This window comes from Mastigoproctus giganteus, chromosome 11 (assembly GCF_048544385.1).
Source record: "Mastigoproctus giganteus isolate SK-2022 chromosome 11, ASM4854438v1, whole genome shotgun sequence".
Lineage (NCBI taxonomy): Eukaryota > Metazoa > Arthropoda > Arachnida > Uropygi > Thelyphonidae > Mastigoproctus > Mastigoproctus giganteus.
Window position 1 is genome coordinate 137141792 of NC_143585.1, and position 22561 is coordinate 137164352.

General features: G+C 38.3%; 1 protein-coding gene across 2 annotated transcripts in view; it reads left to right on the forward strand.

Moving 5' to 3' along the window:
• LOC150078460 (epidermal growth factor receptor kinase substrate 8-like) overlaps window positions 1-22561 on the forward strand; it is a 234340-nt gene that overhangs the window by 21698 nt on the left and 190081 nt on the right. The window contains exon 2 of one of the 2 annotated variants that reach the window (XM_090384181.1): window positions 8245-8332. The exons of the other annotated variant lie outside the window; for it this stretch is intronic. The gene's annotated coding sequence lies outside the window, so the exon portion shown is untranslated. The remainder of the gene's footprint in view (window positions 1-8244; window positions 8333-22561) is intronic. 2 annotated transcript variants of the gene reach the window in all.

Here is a 22561-nt window from a genome sequence, read left to right on the forward strand (position 1 = left end):
GTCCCAAACCCGTTCATACATTGCATTTCATTTTTTAATCGTTTCTTGTGTCACTCATAAGGAAGATTTACCACCATGAAAATGCTGCCTGGATTCATGGATAACCGACTTTTGTATTGGAACATCAAGTTTCACAAAACACAGGATTTCCTATCATTTCAAAATTACTAGATTTGCCCTAGGAACTTGATATTGATCCTCACTAATGCACTGAACTGAACATATAGAAAAAAACATACTTATCTTGAACGAGATAGCTGCGCAAAAAAGGTTACTGAATGACTTCACAACCCTTCTTTTAACCTTATTACATTGGATTAATATTCGCCTCTTCATCCACCACTTAGTGTGAACTAAATCCTGGATCATTCCTGTATATCAGCAAAAATAATCCAGAATTTGATTATTGCTGTACATCATTGGGAACGACCTCAATTTTGTACTAATACGTTGTTGTTTATTTTTATGGTGCAGAAACATCTTAGGCTATATTGTACCAGTGTATACGTTCGTTGTTCAATTTGCATGTTGTGCACATTGAAAAACATGCTGTTGTACAAGACAGATGAGGAGAGAGAGAGTCTATATAAATTTTGAAGACACCCTGGACTCAAATGTCTTATTTAAAACAACGCATAATGGGATCTTGAGGAATTTGGGGCTCAATTGACAAAACTTATGATTGCCAATAGCTTTCATATTTTGGTTTCTCTTATTACCTCTTCTTTATGCCTCTGAAATCTGTCAGTTACCTATCCATGACCTATGAAGTCTAATTTAGAATGTTGGTTAGTCAGATGGATGAACAAACAAATCGATTTTTCTCTTCCTCGAGATCGGCCATTATTTGCTTCTTCGACTTTTATCCACAGAAGCTCATTTCTTTTAAATCAAGCTCTCTTCGAACTTCTTGTGGGAGATTATTTATTGCAGTATGTGAAAACTACTAACTGTTTTTTTTTTTAACTTTGTAAATACATGTTGCTTCAAGTTGTATCGTGATTTAAATATTCATTCGGTCCATTTTGTATAAATTAATTAATTGTCAAATAAAAGAGAGTCGTATTAGGTCGCCAAAAAAGGAAAAATTTTCAGGTTAACATTTTGATAAAAAAATATGTGAAATCCATCGTACATGGCGATTATCTGTTGTTGCACTTCGAAAGTACAAATGACACTGAATCAGTTGTACCCAAACACTACACAAGTATCCCCAAACATGCGCGGCATTCAAGAAGGTACACTGAGCGAATGCACAGCCTAAAATGTTCAAAAACTTAAATTATGTTCCTAAACGGGATGCATCACCTGATATTGCCATTTAGTTGGATTCAATCTTGCAGAAGGTTTCAATGCGAGCGATTAAACCATTCTTTTACATTGGCATCGATCAATAGTTCAATCTGTATTTGCATAATGCAGAACTCGCCATTTGGTTTTGAAACAGATGATCTGTTTGCGCACTTTCTCTTTCGCAGAAACTTAGTTTTGCGGATGTACTGTCTAGAAGTCCTATTTAACAAGTAATAAAACAATTTTTAATTAATTGAACATTTTTTCGGTCTCTTGCCCATCAGATAAATAGAACTGATACTCGAGCGTCGAACTGTTTATAAAACAAATCATTTCGAAATAGTACCAAGATGGAGATCAGCAGTGATTACCCAGCGGCAAAACGTAATTAAATTTCAAGGTCTTCTTGCTTTACAGTAGATGGCGCTCGAGAAGGTTACATAACCTGCTGATGTTTACTTCAGTGCATCGACTTTAATGGAAGATGTGAGAGAATTTTAAAACCAAAATCAGAAGCGCAGGACATAAATTTACCTTCTCTTCCACATCTAAGAGTATCGAGTTACTCTCAAAACATCCATATCAGGTGCAAACCAGAAGTTTGTAACCAATATGGATGTAGGGCAGTTGAATGCTGATCTGTTCAAAGTCAACCTTCTGCCAATGAGGCTACTATGACCTTCTGTATAGACTAATGACAGCCCTACCAAGTATTCGGAGTAGTTATGTTGCCCTCGAGTCATATACGTTACTACTTCCTGTTACTTTAGTTCTCAATTATCGCCGCATTCCCCCCTCCGAGTAACTGTATTCTCTCCAGAATGTGCCACGTCTGAACCCTAGGCGGAAAAGGGAGCAATTTAATGCCTACTTCTGTAATTATGAGTAGCGTTAGAACAGTCCGCATTACTCCGTTCTCAGCTATAAGGAAGAAAACAGAATCTTGGATGTACAGTGATGCACAACCCACCGAAACTTTATATGCTGTTCCTGCGACTTTAAACAGGCTAAACAAACCCCACAATACACATAATTTAAGACAAAGTAAACTATCTTTTGGCCTTATCTCAAACAAAAAATAAATAATAACAAAATAAATAAAATAAAATAATTCAGTCTAAGTTTTTGTGGGTATTTGAATAACGTAATTACTGTACAGTTCACTGACAAGTGAACTGTACAATATTGTATGAAATTTCGAATGAAATTTCGCACATTTTGATTAAAAACGTTTATCGCTTTCAAAACTGCTGAAAATATTTCAACAGTACAAGAAGAACGGTGATCGGCTGTTGAACATCTGCACCAATTATCTACAATCAAATTTGTGAAATCAGAAACAGTTTATTTAGTACTCCTTTTGAAGCAAAGAACGTACTCCAGTGATCGAACTAATCAGCCTATAGTTGACGAACGTAAGCCTAAATTCAATGTGGCGATTTGCTCACCTGCTGTATGTCTTTTAAAGTATTTTTTTTTTTTTATATAAATGCTCCATAAAGATAAATCTGCAGCAGAAGCTTACATTTGTGAACAAGCGTTTTCATTTCTGAAGGATGAAATGAAACTCCATCGGCCTAAGATTGGCTAATTCAACTCCGATTGAAGAGGCCTTTAGAAATTCCTTCGATCTATAATAGGACTCGAACCCATACCTCTTCACACGACTGACAAGTGGTGAACCATAACACTGTCAACGAAGACTTCGTCATCACGAGCTTTCAATAATACGTACATCAGAATCAGCAAAGTTGAGGTGCTTTCTTATCTATGTTGTTCATTTCCTTTCTTTTGTTTTCTCTTTTATTTTCTTTCCTTTTGCATGAATCTTGCTAAGCTAAAATTGGCGCTGACTCACAAAAGACACTTCCGCTCTGTGCTAAAGCACGCTAACGTGACGTCTTTCAGAACACAGGCGAAAACATAATTGGCATATCGCAACTGACCATGTTTTAATACAGCTGGAACAATTTCACAACCAGGGAAGCAATTTTAAACAATATCATAGCTATTTAGCTGTTAAGTGTTTTGTCATTTTTGAAATGATAATATTATTTCATTTATTTGTATTTTATTGTTCCCATAAACAGCGTGCAGGGAATGCTTAATGCATACGACATCCGGAATACATTTTTCACATTATTTAGTCAGTCCTATTCCAGTCATTTCGTACAGTGCTGGACCAAGGTATTTCGGCACCCTAGGCAGAAAGATTTTTCGGCGCCCCCTTACAAAAAAAATTATATATTTTTTTCATGATTCGTAAAATTTGGCGCCCCGAGCTAGCCCGTGTCTTAATCCGGCACTTATTTCGTATGACAGAAATACTTCTGTAAACAAACTTATTTTATTATTATTATTCATTATTTTATTTCTACAATATTGTAAAATGAATAATATCGCTTGTTAGTATCAGAACGAGAAGCCATACGGAATGATCCTGCAGTATATTTATTCAGGGAGAATCTGCCAGTTCTGGGGGAGGGGGAGGGTTGGAACTCTAATAGCAAGACTGCATAGCACTGATGGACACCAAACAATCTAGAAATAACGCGCTAGAGGTAGTCATCATTTTGATAATTGGTAGCTTCCATAATAGCGTGAATTCATCTTCAATTATGGTTTACGTCATGGCCTGTTGTAAGTATAATTATGGAGCCAGAATCTGAGCTAAAAATTGTGAATGATAATTTCCACATTCCAAGGATTAAGCCATCCGTGCTGCTCATCCAATTATACTCTTCAATTTTATAAAATTGAATTAATTAATCCTAATTATTTTTAAAGATTATTGTTGAGTAATGCTGCATAAATTGGCGTATTATTTGTAAGCATACAGTTGGCAAGGGCGTCGCAAGAAAATATTACTAATTTGTTTCATTATGTTAATGTAGTGTTTAGGTTTGTTGCGAACCCACAACCCTACATAATAAAGCTAAAAATCCAGGTACCATATAACCACTACGAATCAGGATCGTCCCTAATCCGGAGCGAGACCTGGTTCGAACAGCACGAGTTACAGCACGTATAAAACGTGCTGTAACTCGTGCAGCTTGCAATGAAGTGGGACAAAATATGGTATGGTGGTGTACCACAGAATAACGATGAAATGAGGGCGCAGTGAGAAACTTCGGACAAGTATAAGGGACATTTATAAGGGTTGTACAAGAATTACCAAAAAGCTCACATTACAAAAGTCGATACAAAATGCTCGAAAATATGGTTACGTAACATCAGTACGGTGTATGATACCCTTCAACGGCTAAACAGGCCTGAAAGCGGTGAACCATGCTCGATATAAGGGTGTCGATAAAATTCTGTGGCAACAAATCCCATTCTTCCATAACGCAGACCTCAGCTCACTAAAGTGACTGAGGAGTTGGCAGTCGGCGGGCAATGCGACGCCCAAGGGCATCCCACACATGTTCGATCGGATTTAAGTCAGATGATCGTGCTGGCCACGGCATATGTCGGATATCTTCAGTTTCAAGATATTCCTCCAGTATTGAGTTCTGTGCAGTGGCGTTGTCATGCATGAAAAGAAAATCTGGGCCGACCGCACCCCTCAAAAGTCGCATATAGGGTTGGAGGATCTGTTCTCGGTACCTCTATCAAAAACATGACGAAGGATGCGGCCGCTGATCATTATTCCACCCCTCACGAGAACACCGCCTCTGCCGTATGTACCCCTTTCTCCGATGTTGGATGGATGGTACCGCATTCCTCGTTGTTCCCAGATGAAATAGCTCTAGAATCTGTTTGCAGGCTAAAACAGGACAAAAGTAACAGAACTGTACCCCATTTGCCAGGGCTCCAAGTCACATGTTCATGGCACCAGTTTCAACGAGCTCTGCGGTTGTTTGAGGTTAATGGGTTGCAAACCACTAGCTTTCTTGCGTAGAGTCTACTTGAATTGGGCCTTCTTAATACAGTCCGGTTGGAAATATTTTCAGCTATGGCCTCAGCAATCTCAAGAGACAGTTGATAACAGGACATAGTAGGATTCAGTCTTGTTGTTAGAGCCAGATAGCGGTATGTTCTGGTTGACGTAGCAACCTTGGTCAGCTCTTCTTGTAATGATTCCCGTCTCCTGAAACTGCTTCTATAGTGACAATGACACATTAAGCCAACGTGTCGACTGCCCGGCTTCACGTCATCCAACGGCTCGCCATCTCAAAGAATCATCTGAATAACGATGACTTGCCATCCTAGCTACTAGAGATGTGGTTATCCCACTGAAAAAGCCAAAAACGGAAATGAAGGGATGTGGTCGCAACCAGTGTTTTTATAAGCATGAATAATTTGCATAATGTGCTGCTCTGTAAAGGTAGTAGATCGATTTCTATTGGATACTCGGGAATTTGCATGCCAGGATGCATATTATATTAAATATTCGCCTTCGGCGACACTGTTCACAATAAAATATTCATGAAAAATCTTGTTCTGTTAATTTTGTCGAGCAGTGTATTTAAAATAGTCAACTGCAGGAAACTCCTAAACTGTACTCGGACATTTTTTTTTTTTTTTAATTTATAAAAATTGTATGTGTTTCTCAAATGCAAAGAACTGAAACGAAAATTTTTGACGTACCCATCAAGAGATTAAAAAATTACGTTGTACCATACTGACCCCATAGAATACAAATAGATTTCATCCTGCTCTGAATGAAGCAGGCGTTACCGACCAGGAAGCGTAACATATCGAATGCGGCATCCGTAGAATTCCTGGCAAGATGCACCGCAAACACCAAAATTAACTAGCAAATGTAAAGAGTGGTAACAACATTGGATGATGGAGGCCAACAGCCTGCAGTGGTGACTCATGAGCCTGGAACTCCAGGCAAGCGGTGAAGGACGTGATGAAGAATCGTATCTTGCTAGGTCCACGTTCTTCCCTCTGAGAATCCGAGAGGTGAGACAAGCTATATTGCCAAGCGTGAATTGGTTTCCACACGCGTTTTATATAGACCAAATTCTGTGAGCGTCTGCCTCTTGGGCGAACCATATCCAAAGACATCAAAGACATTCCATCTTCGTAGTAAACCCCGAAAAAGAGACTACTGAACTTTTGGAGGAAGTTCAGCAGTCTCTCCTCAGGGATCTAGAATTGTGATCCGTGAGGGGTAGCTGTAATTATGTCAATTAGTACAAAGTCTCCATAACTTGACAGGACTAGATAAGCACTGAAAAAATCCAAATCTCCACTTATGTCAGGTGTGGTGACTAATACAGGGCACTAATACGGGTACCCCCACCCATAGGTTCCATGGCGGAGAGGGATTAGACATAGTAACGCCCTATACCTGCGTAAATAAACTTCTTTCAACATTTTAGTACAGTCCAATAAACAAAAATATGGAGGTTTGGGTGTTTTCGCTGGAGGCTCGAGGTTAATTTTTCTACATCACAAAAGTGCACAAAATAGGTCTTGTTCCTGATATGCACTACCGTACAAAAGAGCACTATTATGCGCAATAGCGTTCAGGATAGATGCGAAAGGAGACAACACCAAAATAAACCAGCTGCCGGAGGAGAGGGGAGGGGGAGTTGTCAAAAATTACTGTTTTTGAAACTTCGTAAAATAATGTTATCAAATTAGATTTGAATTAATAGTTACCTTATACATAAGAATTTTCACGTTACTTAGTAACTAAACAGGATTTAATTAATACTGTTCCCATAAAGTGGTATCCTTATTAATGCCTTTAATAGTCCAGCGTAACAAAGGTCAGCCGTTTACGCCGGAACTGTATTAGCATTAACAATGCCCTTACTTATGTTAAGATCGAGCCCCCACCTTCCTCCATGTCCATCCCATTTTTAGTGTGCATTAAGCTGGCCTATCGTAGACAGCACCCGTATTGTGGAGTTGGAGTGTCTTCGCTGGAGGCCCAGCTCGAGGATCTTTTATCTACGTGTTATTCCAGATTTTCACACAATACAATATGCTAATCAGACCCTTAATACATGCTTGCGCAGACATTATACACAGTACAAGATAACCCTTTAGAAATGGCGCACTATGACCAGAGTAGTGGATATTATTACAACCCTCCAAACAAAAAAAGAGCACTCGAGGATCATATTTCAGGACTGACACGAGGGTGCAATTCATACTATTATCTTTATTCACTCCAAACACTACCGGCGTGAGCAGCCTGGTCACCTTTCCCTCGGAACCTCAAATTATCGACAGTGCGCATCAGGCTCCAACATAACCATAACAGAGGATCTTGGATCTCTTGTTATGGAGGTCACCATTCTCCAAAATTATTACTGCCAGCTCAACATTTTTAGGTCATTGGATGCTCATCAGTTACCGTCCGCAGAGCTTGACTATTAACATTATTTTCTATTGTCTGTCCTTTTTTTTCCTCCCTTTTGTTCCTCTCTCATATTTTGTCTCCTCATCGTTTTGTACACGGTGGTTCGCTTTATATTACCTTATGTGCAGGCCATGAACTTTATTCACGCGCTTATATTCACTCACAGCTTATAAACCATTTTTGGCACTGAAAACTACTCAGGAATTTAGCCATTTTATAATTTGGGGGAGGGGGATTTTAATGATCTTCAATTTTTCGTTAATTATTGTATTTTCACCCATGTTGAATTAAATATAATCGGAACTACTATGAATGGAACTGTGTCATACAGCCCTCGCTGTTATTGAAACAGTGCTACAGCAGGGACCATTAACAGGCTGCTGATGGTCTCATTTTATTTCCCACTCCGTACTGGAAGGAAAGGTCTTATGAATGAGTTTCCTCGAGCTGCTTTTTGTTTATTTCCCTATAGCTAGTAAATAAATTTAAAAAAAAAGTTGTAGAATCGTTACATTAATATATTTTTTTTTACACAATCCACCACCACTTAAAAATGTACACTGTTAAATTTTGATATCATTATTTGTGAGCATTAAATATTTTTGTTTGTTTGTTTGTCTCTGCAGTTTATTACGTTTTTAACAACCAGTTCGACCGGCTGGGTGACACCACTGAAGTGAAAGTTCCTATGAAACCAGACTTATGGGACATCTGGTATGAATTTCTCTTTTTATTTCTCTCTTTTCTTGAAATTCTAATCCGTTACTTGAGGAAAAGTTTTTCTATGTCCATATCAAGGATTTCCTCCTAATTCCCCTCCCCTCCATACAGCCCATAGAGAAGTACGCAATCCCTGATTATTGCATATGAAGTTTACTTCCAACGTGTCAACCATAAATCCAAAAGTAAAATTTTTTCCTGAGGTATTACTTTAATTTTATTAGGTAAAAACTACGAAAGGTAAGAGTAAACAACACCGTAACAAAATTTCAAAAAGTTTCTGCTTATCTGCAATTTATTTTAGAATTTATGTATGTTGATTCCGAATATAACCTTAGTTTTTTCTTAGCACTAAATGGTTTGTCCAAAAATGAAAGAAAAGTAAACATGGAACAACGCTGCATCAGATTTATTAACCAAGTTTAATTTCTAAAAAAGAGATTAATCTTTGCTACAAACTGCAAAAAAATCACAAATTAAAAAGCAGAAACCCTCCACTTTTGAATATCTGTCTTTTGTGGTCAGTGATTATCCTGAGCCAAGAACCAGATATAGTCGGACATGATAACTTCATTCCACCTTCCTTGGCACCGCTTCTCCATTGACTATATGCCCGGGGAGAATTCTTCCCCCATGATATTCACTACCATCACCCAGATTTAGTCTGAAAAAATACATGTGAGAACGCAAGTAATAGAGCTTGATAGAAAGACATTCTGCATCCCAATTTTCTGTAATTTTTAATGAACTTGTCAACTAGTTCTTTACAAATTTCACTCAATGTTACCAGAAAAGGCATTCCCAACAAGGCGAAACAACTCCGAGGCATTTCGCTCAGCATTGTGTTCCAGTTCTTGTAAGCTAACATCTGCTTAACTCGTGGACTAGTGAAGAATAAGCTAGGGAAGTGCTCGAGGGCACATACCTCACAGGGTTCCGCGAAGTAGACCATAAGTGGGGAATAGAATGAACCTTCTGCTGAAATAATTTTACCACAGTGAATTTAACAGTTACCATAGGGGATAACGATGTATTTGTAAAAGCGTATTTCACACTTCTCAAGTGGTTAAATCATTAAGAGTCCTACCAGGGTCGGTCCTTCAAAAGGGGATGTGTGTGTTCAGGTGAAATGTAAACTGAAAAGACTCCAAATTCCAACGGGAGTCCTCCTCAAAGCCAGGTAAGGTACCCCTCTTTGCTATCTTTTTCCTCAACACCAATCCTTGCACCTGGGTTCCCTAAACTCCAATACCTGTCTTGAAGCACACGTCCATAAATTAACTCGTCTTGTTATTGGCTATTGTATCTGTGCTTAAAACTCTTTCAAAGGAAATTTCGTTCGTTACTAGCGTACCCAGTAATCCTCCAAAAACTTATGGAAAAATAGTTCTTTTCCTGAATTTCTCAAGGATTTTGTCAGACATTTTATTACAGCTTGGATGAAAAGGTTTTGAAATAGCTTGAATATTTGAAATAGTACAAATTACAAGTGGGTTCTCTCTTAAAAGCTCGTTCGTTAAGTAATTGTTCTAAACTCATTTTCCCATAGAAAAATGTTATAAATAATGGTCAGCTCCTAATAAATAGTAAAAAAGCCAATTTAATTAATAATGTAGCTAAAACCAGGACCTATTGAAAGGGCCTGGAGTTGGCACAATAGACTGCCCGAATATATAAGCAAATTATAATATAAGAAATTTTAGGAACGCGGCTGTAGCTTCTCCTCCCCTCGCGCCCTTAAATGGATCTTGATTAAATTATGGATTTGTGATGAAAAATTGCAATTAAAAAACAAACAGCCATGAAAACTAAGGAGGAAAATATTTACTTGTTATATACGCTTTTTTTTTCTTTCTTTTAATTTCCTTCAATGCTGTACGCGTGCGGAAATTTCACCCGAGTGCCATTTAGTTCTTTCAACGCCGCTCTAAACGCTTTGAAGTCATAATAATTATTTTATTCATGAGCGAATTTGCTATTCCGGAACATCATTAATAATCCATTGGGAAACGGATTTCTCGTACATCGTCGAACAACAATTAACCCTATTATTAAAATTAAATTACTGTAAATTAATATTAAAATACACTTAGCAAAGGCGGACAATCTGTGCCTAATAATTATGTCACCTTTAATTAATTTCTGTTTATACTCCGGGAGATGAGCATATGGTCAGAGGAGTTCACAAGATAGAGAGAATACAACAAAAAACAGCACCGTATTTAGTAATCGCGCGGGCTTGAACTATGATCACTCAAAGCACATATAGGTATGTACCCTAGCGCCGACCACTCAACTACGGCTGCCTTGACTTTCACTTCTAACATAAGACAATTTTAAAAACACTGTCTGTATATGCTTGAAAGTGTCACCAGGAGGATCCAGGGCTTTAACAGATTGATTGGCCAATCTCAGCTTATATGGGGTGGTGAAGGCAAAATTTCGTTTCTTAGAACTAAAGGACTGTTAATTTCATTGTGCGCCCCAGGCTGCAACTCAATCCAGACTCTTCTCTTGTAAAGAAGAAATATTCTGTCCTGCTGTCTCAGAGGCACACAAAGCAAGGAACTTGGTTGAAACACCTTGAACACTCACAAGGAACCACAGAATTTTGAAATCCCTACAGATATTCTAGTCGTACTTATTTTTTCCAACGCATGCTTCACATTTTCGTATATTATTGGGTGTATGTTCCCATTGTGAAGCGATGTAGCTTTCAGACTTTTATTTGAACTGCCCACGAAAAGATATCTTGGGCAATTGTGAATAATACGAATTTCTTAATAAAGGCCAATAAATAAAATCAAAACAATAGCACAGGGTTCTATAACAGAATCCTCTGCTATTGTTTGTTTGTTTGTGTATGTCTTGCAGCTGAGATCCAGTAAATTCCAATATTTTCAACTTGATATCAGGAGCTCCTCATTGGATTTGGTTAGATCGAAGTCCCAAGTTGTCCAATTGCGGATGATTAGGAAAATGTGTTGTTTTACTTGAACAGGTTTGTGAGGTGTAATTCCAATTATCGTAATGTGAACAAATCTTTTTACCACCAAGAAACCGTAGAAATATAACTTTAATATAATAAAACTCTCAAATAAATTATTATAATTATTAATTATAATTAATAAGAATTTTCACTGTTCTAAAGAATTCCAGAACTAGGGGTCTTAAATTCAAATTACATGGTTGAGGTTTAGATTAGATTGTAGGAAGTTTTCTTTTACTGAGCAAGTCGTTGATAGCTAGAACAAGTTGCCCTTGCAGGTAGTTGCGGCTGACAGTTTGAATAAATTCAAAGGTCAACTGGATACTTACTTGTCTGAGGAGCGAAACATATAATTTGTGTTTTGGTTTTGTTTTGTTTTTTTGTTTGCCAGTGCAGCAAAAGTCCCTGGCTTCTTTGCACTATATGGCGAATACTGTTACTATTAATTTAATTATAATTAATATCCCCATGAAATAATAATAATAATAAAACTTGTGGGGTAACCCCATGAAATAATGAAAGTAAAAAATAAATAATAAAAGTGATAAGACATGAGCACAGAATATAAAGCAATAGCAATAAAATAATATATTATTAGATTTCGAGGCAATATGCCTCTTCATCAACCATAGGAATGAAATGATGGCAGGGCAAACAATCCTTTTAAACCAGGCAAGTATAATGGAACAGCACGTGACAACAACAACAAAAAAAGATTACATATATGCAATGTGCAAACAAACACTAAACACATTAGTCGCACTCTGTAGCAACAGGATGGCGTACATTAGTTGTTAAATAACCAGGCAGATCTCCATGCTCATTGTGCTGGACATAAACTTACTCCATAATTGGGTGTATTCGAGTTTCCCTGCTGCGATTCACATTCGGACCCGCCATCAGTAAGCGGAGCGCCTCCAACCAGGAACGAAGGGAATATTCGTGTATGTGGTCCAAAAGACCTCAATTGTCTCAATTACCCTTTTCACCAGATTCATCATCCAATGCTGGAAGGTGGATTGAGATTTGGCACGCCTTGAGTAGCATCTGGCCAATATGTTGGGATACACCCTTTTCGATTCTCATACTTTTTAGACATTCATACATATCCTTCATACAAAAGCATACACTTACGACTACCACGAAATCATCCCTCTACCGCCAATCTGCAACTACCACAACAGATCCCTTCTTAACAGTATAATGATCTTTCCACTTGGCACGCATACTGAAGTCTGGGTTCGATTCCCGTCTATGACTGAAGGAATTTTTAAAGTACTCTTCAATGTAAAAGATAGTTAGTCGACCCAAGGCGGAGGAAGTGGTGCATCCCTGTAAATTATTCCGGGGATTTCAGGCCGCACAACATGCAAATCGGTCTTTGACCACACACTTGTATAGTCATAATGTACAACAGTGCAGTATGGTCTACGTTGCTAATGTGCCTAAAACTTGGCCACAGCAGAGATGAAATGCTCACAACTTGTCGTGTCACCCATTGACATTCCAAAATAGGAATACTACAAAATTCGGTACTACTAACGATGGGTTCATCTGCTTCAGACCTACATAATATCCACAAACATACCAGAAGATCGAAATATAGTCACACCTTCCTTTGGCAGCTATAACAAACCGGTAAAAAAAAAATACTGCATTTTTGTGAATATACTTGTAAATCCAAAATCATTTAATTATAACCATGAATTTGACAAATGTAGCAGTACATCGATATATTCAATCTGTTCAGTGAATCTGCATACTCTGTGAATGAACGTTATAAACTCTTTGGGCTCTACGTAGTCAAATATAAGACATTGTTCTGGACACTGAGGGGTTGAATCTATACGAAGTTTTTTTTTTTTTTTTTTTTTTTTTTGATTTGGTAGTTGTTGGCGCATCGGCTTCTGTGGCCATATTGCACCTCCCAAGGTTTTTGCAGTACTTTGATCCAAGCCCGAGGCGGGAATCGAACCCGCGACCTTTGGGTTGCCGGGCAGGTACTTTACCCACTCGGCTAGCCCGGTCGGCCAACTATACGAAGTTATAAGTTTCATTGATCAGAGGATAGAAATTCATACAAGGGTAGAATTGAGTATTCGAGAAATTTAACGCTATTGTCGAAGCATTGTAGCAACAAAATTATTCCTACGTGTCCATTTGAAAATAATTAATGAACATTTATATACTGACGTTGCCTAACCAATCTTTCCAGCTAATTAATTTGAACTGATGCACTGCAAATCACAGTAAAAATATTCACTGAACTGGAATACTGTATACATATATTGTTAAATGTTAACTTGGACCTTTTATTTTCAAAATTAACAATTCAGGGGAACCTAAAAGTTGACACTTTGAAGCTCCACATAAAAAACGTTAACATCGCCCGAAATAAATCCACTCATCAACATTAATGGAAGACATTGTAAATTAAATTATTTTCTTCAGTAAACTATAGTAGACTATTTTCCCAAGAATGGTTTATATCTAAGGCAGACTTTGGAATACAGCCTAGCCCGGCGGTTCCCAAACTTTTATCCCTTGCATTATCTTAGCATATTTCCTGAATTTCACAACCCTCTTCAGAGCAAGTGCAAATAACTGTTTGTAAGTGCAGACAGCTGCAATTTATGTTCAGTTTTACATAAATTTTAACTATGAGCATATATTTTTAAATTAATATGTACTTTAATGCATTTAATCTCAAAGGTCAAAGCAAAATATGCGTCATACATGGATTCGTCGGATAGTTTGTCGATATTTATTTTAAAAAGTGCTTTATGAAAAATGTGCCCCCCCCCCCTAAACAAACGAAGTGGTTCCCGCATTTTGGGAACCTCTAACCTAGTAACTAAAATTAAATCTCCTCAAAGCTGACTGCCCATCAATATACCATTTTCATTAGCAGACTTCACAGAAGAGAAAATGGTAAATAAGCTGAGAAAGAGAAACACTGAATGCAGCAGCTAAAATTTGCAGCGTTAGCCAAATAAGAGTATTTGGAGCAAATATAATACGTTTGCCTAGACTAATCTCGGAAATGTAATGTTTAAATGATTAATCAATTTGAATGCATGTACTCACCGGACTATCTGTTAGGAACACTTTTTTGCTCAAAGCAAAAAGCGAACGTACCGCTACACCACTGTCTTCGTTATAACTGTAAATAAACTAACAGCAAGCATTTATGGTGTATTGCAAGAGTGAAATTAGAAAAAACACGACTGAGAGCTACGAGTCGAACACGTGATTTTGCTGTGGATAGTAATTTACGACAATTGAACTGATTTGGAAGTTAAAAAAAAACAAAAAAACACTGCTAAAACTGGCCCTGATTCAAAAATAAAATATTAAACTCCAGTCTATTCATAATTGAAAGGCCAAGAATTGGGGCGCTCGCTGATTGCGTAACGTAAGAAGGTGGAAAATCAGGAAAAATACACGCTGCGTTAGATCTGGTGGTGTTAGGTAAGAGGTCACCATGCAATGTAAACACGCTTCTACGGAGGCATGGTGTCCTATCTATGATATTTAGGGCCTTCGAGAATAGAGAAAAATGTGCCAATATTCCAGATTTGTGAGGGATCCTAATCGATGTTCATACGAAGAACGGCTTCAAGGTGCGAACTGCAAAACTTGGCACTTGACATTTTGATTTGGGGAAGTGACAGAAGTAAATAGGCCACGAAGGGAATTAGTAAAATGAACGACTGAGGCAAAAACAGAGAGAGAAGAACCATGGGACGCCATTACAAAATTTTAGGAGTAAAAGAAGGCTGGATTTCATGAAGTTGGCTTTCGGGAAGCGTGTTATACATCGTTGGAATAAATTGCCTAAACAGTGGTTGACAGTTTGGTTAAGTTCAAAGCGGAAAGGGACTGAGATAAGGTATGATTTGTTTTTTTATCTTTCTGTGGCAATTCCAGAAAATGACCCCGTTCTTGGATAATTTAGCCGTTATGCAAGCTTTTTCATTAAAAAAATAATTTGAACTGAAGTATTTCGCTACGCGTCTAATTTTTTAATCAGATGTAGTTTTTATCATTTTAAAATGTTCTGACATAAATTATTTATATCCTATTAATTGAAAAACTTAATTTATAACCGACACAGAAACCACTGGGTTTAAAATATACAACAAATATGTTCACAGGTGAAGAGAAAATAATTAAAATAAGATCTCAGTAGCAGATTTCATCAGGGTCTTCTACTGAGGATTCAAATGCCAAACTCACAGTCAATATTAAATTCATTAACTAAAGTTACACTTCATTAAAAAAAAATAAATAAATAACACAAAGTTTCGAACTTTATTTGCTCTGTTTTGATGCAATGAACAACAGGGTGACTGTGAAGAGACGTAAAGGGCCCCTCTATTGTACGAAGTTCCAGATGCTATTCGAGCCATTCAATCCAATAATCTTTACAAAGCGCTGTAAAAGCTTCCACTTCCTTGTGGTCGAAATCCAACATCAATCTGAGCTAGTAACTGGGACCTGGAGTGGGCGTAATCTAGCTTTCGCTTTACACTTCTTCATGACTTTTTCCCGGAAACTCGGGTTTTTCGCCCAGTAAACAGAAAATCGACCACAGAACATACGCAATTTACAGGCAATATACACGGAGCAACATGGCCTTCGTTGCTGATGCTCCTAAACCCTACTACAACGTCCCCATGATCGAAACTCAGATAAGTGATGGGTCGTAGATTGGTTACTCTTTAACATTAGATATAAGAATATGTTATTCTTATATGTATAATAATGCTTTAGCAACACGTAATGCACAGTTATTACACATACAAGGTGTGGCAATAAAGTTCTCGGACTGGTGAAATAAAAAGAACACAATGTAAAGGAACCCAAAAATGGTTTCATCTTTATTCAAAATAATCATCACCTGATTTAATACACATATTACATCCTTCTAAAAGTTTCTGTAAAGAATCAGCGAAAGAAAGTCCAAAGACATGGCATTCGGTTCGGCAGTTACGTGTTTCTTTATGTCCTCAACGTCCTGCAATCACTTTCCTTTGAGGACAGTTTTCACCTTGGAAACGAGGAAGAAGTCGGCTAGTAGTAGATCGAGAGAGCATGGTGGATGGTTGATCTGTACAATGCTATGTTTCGTCAGAAATGTCTTCAGAACAACCTGCTGGCTTCCTCTCGAAATTGTAGCCTCACCCAGGAAATGTGCTTCTATAGCCTTTGAAGCACCCTGTACTTAGAATGCAGCATTGGTTCTCTCCCCTTCAAGTAAAAATTCCGTGTGAATGACAACCTTGTTTGTCGAAAAACATGATTAGCATCGTCTTGATCTCGGATTTTTGTAAATGAAACGTTATGGGCCTTAGTGATGATTTTGAAGTCCACTGCATGCTCTGACGCTTCCTCTCTGGGTTGTACTGAAACTCTCAACACTCATCTGCAATAACAATACAGTCGAGGATATTAGGATTGTCTTGACAAGTCACGAAGTCTTCGCATGGTGATACCCTTCATTGCTTCTACCCATTCGTGCGGCACAAATTTTGCACCGACCTTCCTTTTCCTTAAATCTCCATGCAGAATTTGACGAATCGTCTCCTTATTCATATCGAACTTATGAGCCATCATTCCGAGGGTCAAACGAATTCTTGCCATAATTTCTTTAACTTTTGCAACTCTTCTCATTTCGAGAGGTTTAACGGACTGCCACTTCTTGGATCATCGCGAACATCCGTCTTTGAACCATTTATACCATTAAAACACACTGGCATGACTTAACATTTCATAACATTTCTGTTGCAGATTTTTCCCAGTTTAAAGCAAAATTTGATATTCGTTCGTTGTTCCATTGAATATCGTGACACGGAACGTTAACACTACTCACGAAACTGGTTGTTACTTACAACTAGGCAATCTCTGTATCACCATCTGTTTGAGGAAGTTTGAAGTACAACATATCACTTCCGTTTGTTTTCAAACTCACGAAACGACTGCGACAGCACCATTCCGGAAACTATTGCCACACCTCGTGCAGGTATAATAATACTGTAAAGATGAGTTTATGATTTGCCAGTAAATTTAAGTTTATTTTCATATCAAAATGAAAACAAACGCGTTTTTTTTTCTTGAAACATTTATTTTAAAAGTTTTAAATCAGGTTAAAAACTTAAAATCAAAATAATGTCCACACATTTATCTATCTTTAATTAAAATAAGCCAAAATAAAGACCATGCGGGGAAAGGATCAAAAAGTTCTTATTCAATAAAGAAAATAAAATAATTCGTTTCAGTTATGTATTTACAGAATTCCAAGGGCGCCTCCGTAGCCAGGTGGGAAGGAGCAGCAGTGCGTAACACACGCTTCTTGATTAGACCGGGGTTCGAGCCCGTCACCACCAAATACGGAGGATGCGGAAAGGTCATTCAGGGAATAACCACCGCATATCCCGGAGCAATATGGCCTTAGTTGCTAATGCTCCTAAAAACCAAATAACAAACAGAATTCCAAAGAAAGCAACACATCTTATAAATTCTAATTAATTACATCCAAATAAAGGATTAAACCAAAATTAACAAGAAAGTGCACACATATGGAGCCTGTGCAAAAAATTAAGAATATCAAAAAAACCAGGCGACTTTTGATCTATATCCATAAGATGTGCTTTACTGAAAGCGTTAAAAAAAAACAAAAAAAAAAAAACATTCTCCAAACACTTATAGACCATTGTTTTTCTGATAGACTCTCATATCTGCACTCTGTAATACTCAGGAGACCAGCCATAGAGCGGACATTAAATAGGGAAAAAAACACATCTGGATATTATTTTTTTTTACATTAAATACTCTTTTTCGGTTCAAGATAGAGGATTCCATCCTGAAATTCTATAAAGAACAGCTTAATGCTAAGAAATCTTTATCCAGAATTCCAGTTTAAATGCAAAGTATATAGTAACAGGGAAGGGGGGGATATCACAAGCTGTATTTTCATCTTTAATGTTTCCGCGGTCCTGAATTTTTTTTACCTTACATGTAAATTTTGAAACTTGCGCTAAGGATAAAGGTTTTTGTACCTTCTGTCAACAACATAAATCAATGAAAAGCCATTGCAATATAGTACAAAACCTCCAACCATACATTGTACATCTTGTCCTAAATATAAATTTTTATATAACTGATCAAATAACAATTAAAAATAATAATAAAAAAATAATAACGGTGAAATTATCATCAATGGAAGCGGTTATAAAAGGTGAGATCTTTATTTAGGATTTACTTGGGAGGCAGAAGCTCAGCTTTCAGGAGCACTTTTCAAAAGCAAAAACTTACGCGAAATAGGAGCAATAAGACAAGAATTGCTGGCATATGGAACACAAAATTAATCTGCACACAAACACAGTAATTATTGAATTATGACCACCACCCCTTAATGGACTATGACGCAGCGTGTTGTACAGACTCAACACAGGCCACTGCGCGACAGTTGACATCTCAATACAATATGGGAAATGCAAGAACAATATTCCAAATTATGATACGCCACACACACACGTATTGGGTTTCACAGCAGATGATTCAAGAAACACCCTAGGCTCACCCCTGATCATCCTCGACGGCGAATTCTGTGGTATCAACAACAAGTCAGTTGGACACTGAGTCCAAATACCTGGTGCAACATGCCGACGGCCTTTGTGTGTTGCGCAAGCAGTACAAGTCCATGGATCCATCGTGCATGATGTCCACTATCCAGGCAGGTAGCGGTGGTTGCTTAACAGAGTCATGTTTTGCTTGTAAGAACTAGGATCCCTGGTGCATATGGGCCAACATTTCACTGGTGAGGTCTACCGACAACTGTGAGAAGACCATGTGCACCCTGCCATGTCACATTTTTTCCTGAACAGAAACAGGACCTTCCAAGGCGAGAATGCGCCTTGTCATCGTGCCCAAGTGGTTCGAGTGAAGATATCACCCATCTTAATCGACTTCCAAATTCGCTTGACCTCAATCTAATTGAACATCTAGGAGATGTTTTGAAACGGGAAGTGAGGCGTATGGACTTGCAGCCGTCATCTATTCCGACACTGTGGAAAGCCGTGCAGGCAGCACGGCTTTCCACGGCTTGCCGTTCCCTACTGACGTCTTCAGACATCTAGTGGAGTCAATGGCTAGGTGAATAGCGGCTTTTATCAATGCGAACGGTGGCCCAACACGGTATTAGGTAGTTGATCATAATTCAATAATCACTCGGTGTATATATAAATGGTTCTGTTGGCCCTCTCGTTATATGCGGCTCCAGTACGGGCCTCAGCTCCATAAACGTACTTGAAAAAATGTGTAAGCAACATAGATGGCGAAACAGGACCACACTTCATGATTTCAAAATCTATTTTTTATTCCAAATGCTATCCCGCGGATCCAGATAATTATAAGTATGAAATTTGCTATTCCTTGCAGAACATGTTACTGATGTACTGGATGCCCCACCAATTGACACAATCATAAAGCTAAATAACAAAGTACAAGAGCAGGAAAACGAATCAATGATCAGAAGACAAATGGAAAATATAAATGGTCTAAGAAGCTTCTTCTACCCCAGTTTGAAAATATATAACAAGCTACATACAGATCCAATAAAATTCTGTCTGGATGCAAGATGTAAACGCGAAGCAAAAACATACTTTCTTGCAACAGTAAAACTACAGTAAAGGACTATGTAAAGGCGATATCGTAATCGGTGTAATTCGATTCCATGTGGCAGTTGGAGATGAAAATTGAGAAGAGGAATTTATTTATTTATGATATGTACGGCTCCGGCCCAGCAGGAGTGTAAGATGTGAGAACCTTAGCAGAAAAGTGAGAGAAAGCTAAAACCATACTGCGATTGCAACTAAATTAGATCTATCAAGTTATCTACCACTGAACGTTCAAAATGGAGAAAGCTGAAGTTTTTAAGGCTGCGAGAAAATTAAAATGTGAACTAGATGAAGATTATCTCTCTGTACATTAAAAAAGTTTTCCTCCTAGTGATATTTATTCGAGCCAATGGGAGAAGAGGGTGATGCAATTACGTCACTATAAACGCAATTAATTATTTATTGACAACTGCCTCAATAACGTTCACCACCTCGTGCACGTGCATCATTTGATGTTCCATTGCAACGTTTTTTGTACATTAATAAATATTGTAAATTTGTAAAACAGTTTAGTATTTTGTAAATATTTTAAATATTTACATAGTTTGTATATATTTCAGTTAAATATTTTAATCCTTCTCTTTCGGGAAAGAGAAGGATTAAAATATTTTACTGAATAATGCATTATGGCACCCGAATCGAGAGGCCTTTTCCTAAGTGACCTATGTAAACGCAGGTAAATAATTACATAGGTCATTTCCTAATTAGATATCGATCAGAGTGATTTTTGCCTGGCGGCACCGGTGGTCGTCCCCGACTCCGCGTTTTTACTCTGTGTAAAATACAATATTTTGCGTAAGGCCAGGGTGTGTGTTTTGCGAAGTACTAGTGTGGGTTGTGTTGTTCCTCTGGCCATTTAACCTGGGGGCCTTTGGAGAGCCATTAATACCCCAGGGAGGCGGGCCAGGACACATTAGGAGAGAAGAAAGCTCTGGCGGGGCAAACCCTGGGGTAGCCTAGGCATCCAAGGAGAGCCCAAATTTTCTTTTTTTTTATTATTGGAAAGGAGATAATGGGGAAATAGGAAGAGGGTGGGATAAAAGCGATAGAGAACAGAGGGGGGACAGTGGTTCAGGCACCCACCTGATTTGAAAGGGGAGACAGTAAGGGGACCGGCCGACCGGGCTAGCCGAGTGGGTAAAGTACCTGCCCGGCAACCCAAAGGTCGCGGGTTCGATTCCCGCCTCGGGCTTGGATGAAAGTACTGCAAAAACCTTGGGAGGTGCAATATGGCCACAGAAGCCGATGTGCCAACAGCTACCAAATAAAAAAAAAAAAAAGTAAGGGGACCCCTGGTACAGGATGCCCATCCTGGTCAAGAGGGTGGGAGTCGAAAGTGGGTTGTGGGGTGAGTCACCAGGCAAAAGGAGGTAGGGGCAACTCAGGGTGGGAGTAGGGGATTAGGGGAAGGAGACTCAACCACCTCAGGTGGTAGGAATAAAAGAACACGGGGAAAGATGTCCCTATGGTGGAGCGTGCTTTTCGCAGCTCTGTCCCACACTGGCCTGGAGGTTACCCAAATGGCCAGTGTCAGCATCCCACACCATGCCTACCTGCTAAGAAAAGCTACAGCATGGTGTCAGCTTGGATTATCATGAGGCTCCTGAGGGCCTGCATAACCATCAGTCTGTCTGGTAAAGAGGCTAAGGTAGAACATGCAATTATTAATAATTCTCATTCACTTAACATTTACACAATTTTACTTTTTTTTAGTTTTTTTTCTTACACTTTCTATTTTCTTTTATATATTTGATTAGATATCGATCAGTGCGTTTCGACAGGTGTGTCTTTTACGTAGAAAAGATTTGACTTACTCCGTCATAACTCTACATATTAAGTAGAAAAGCATGCGCAGAGGTTGGCGAGCAAAGCGAGCAGAGGCGGAGCCCCCTAGTTATTATTATTAGCCAGATGGTACAAGGAAGCCTGAGGCTTATGCTGTACCAGACAAAAAAACTTTCTGAGTTACTCTCTTCCTGTGTGTGTGTGTGTGTGTGTGTGTGTGTGTTAGAGAGAGAGAGAGAGAGAGAAAGAGAACGGAATCACCAAGAAAGAGAAGAATGATGATATCCAGCTCAGGACCCTGGGTGTGCCAAGCCCATACTCACCAGATGTCAGCCTCTGGGTTAGATGTATACATGTTCAAAATATGTACAATGTTACTCTCATACGTGAAAAATATCAACGCTGTTAATCACACGTGTAAAATATGTATATTGTTAATTATACGAATTTCAAAATTCCTTAAGAGTTCATGTGGCTTCAGCAAGTAAAGTGTAATGATGCGTGATATTCGTATAATTCGTTATTAAGTGCATAAGTGTATAATTCGTTATTATTCGAATGCACAGTAGTACTGGGTAAATGCTGATATAATATTTATGTTTGTAAATAATGCATATTAATCTCTAACCAGTTTTCAAGCTTCGATATGTACCCGGGGGGGGGGGGGTACGTTGTCAATAAAATTGATTTTAATAATAAATTATAGTTATTAACACGAACTTATTTAGAGTTGATTGGATCGCTAAATAGTGTCGTGTATTTTGTTAA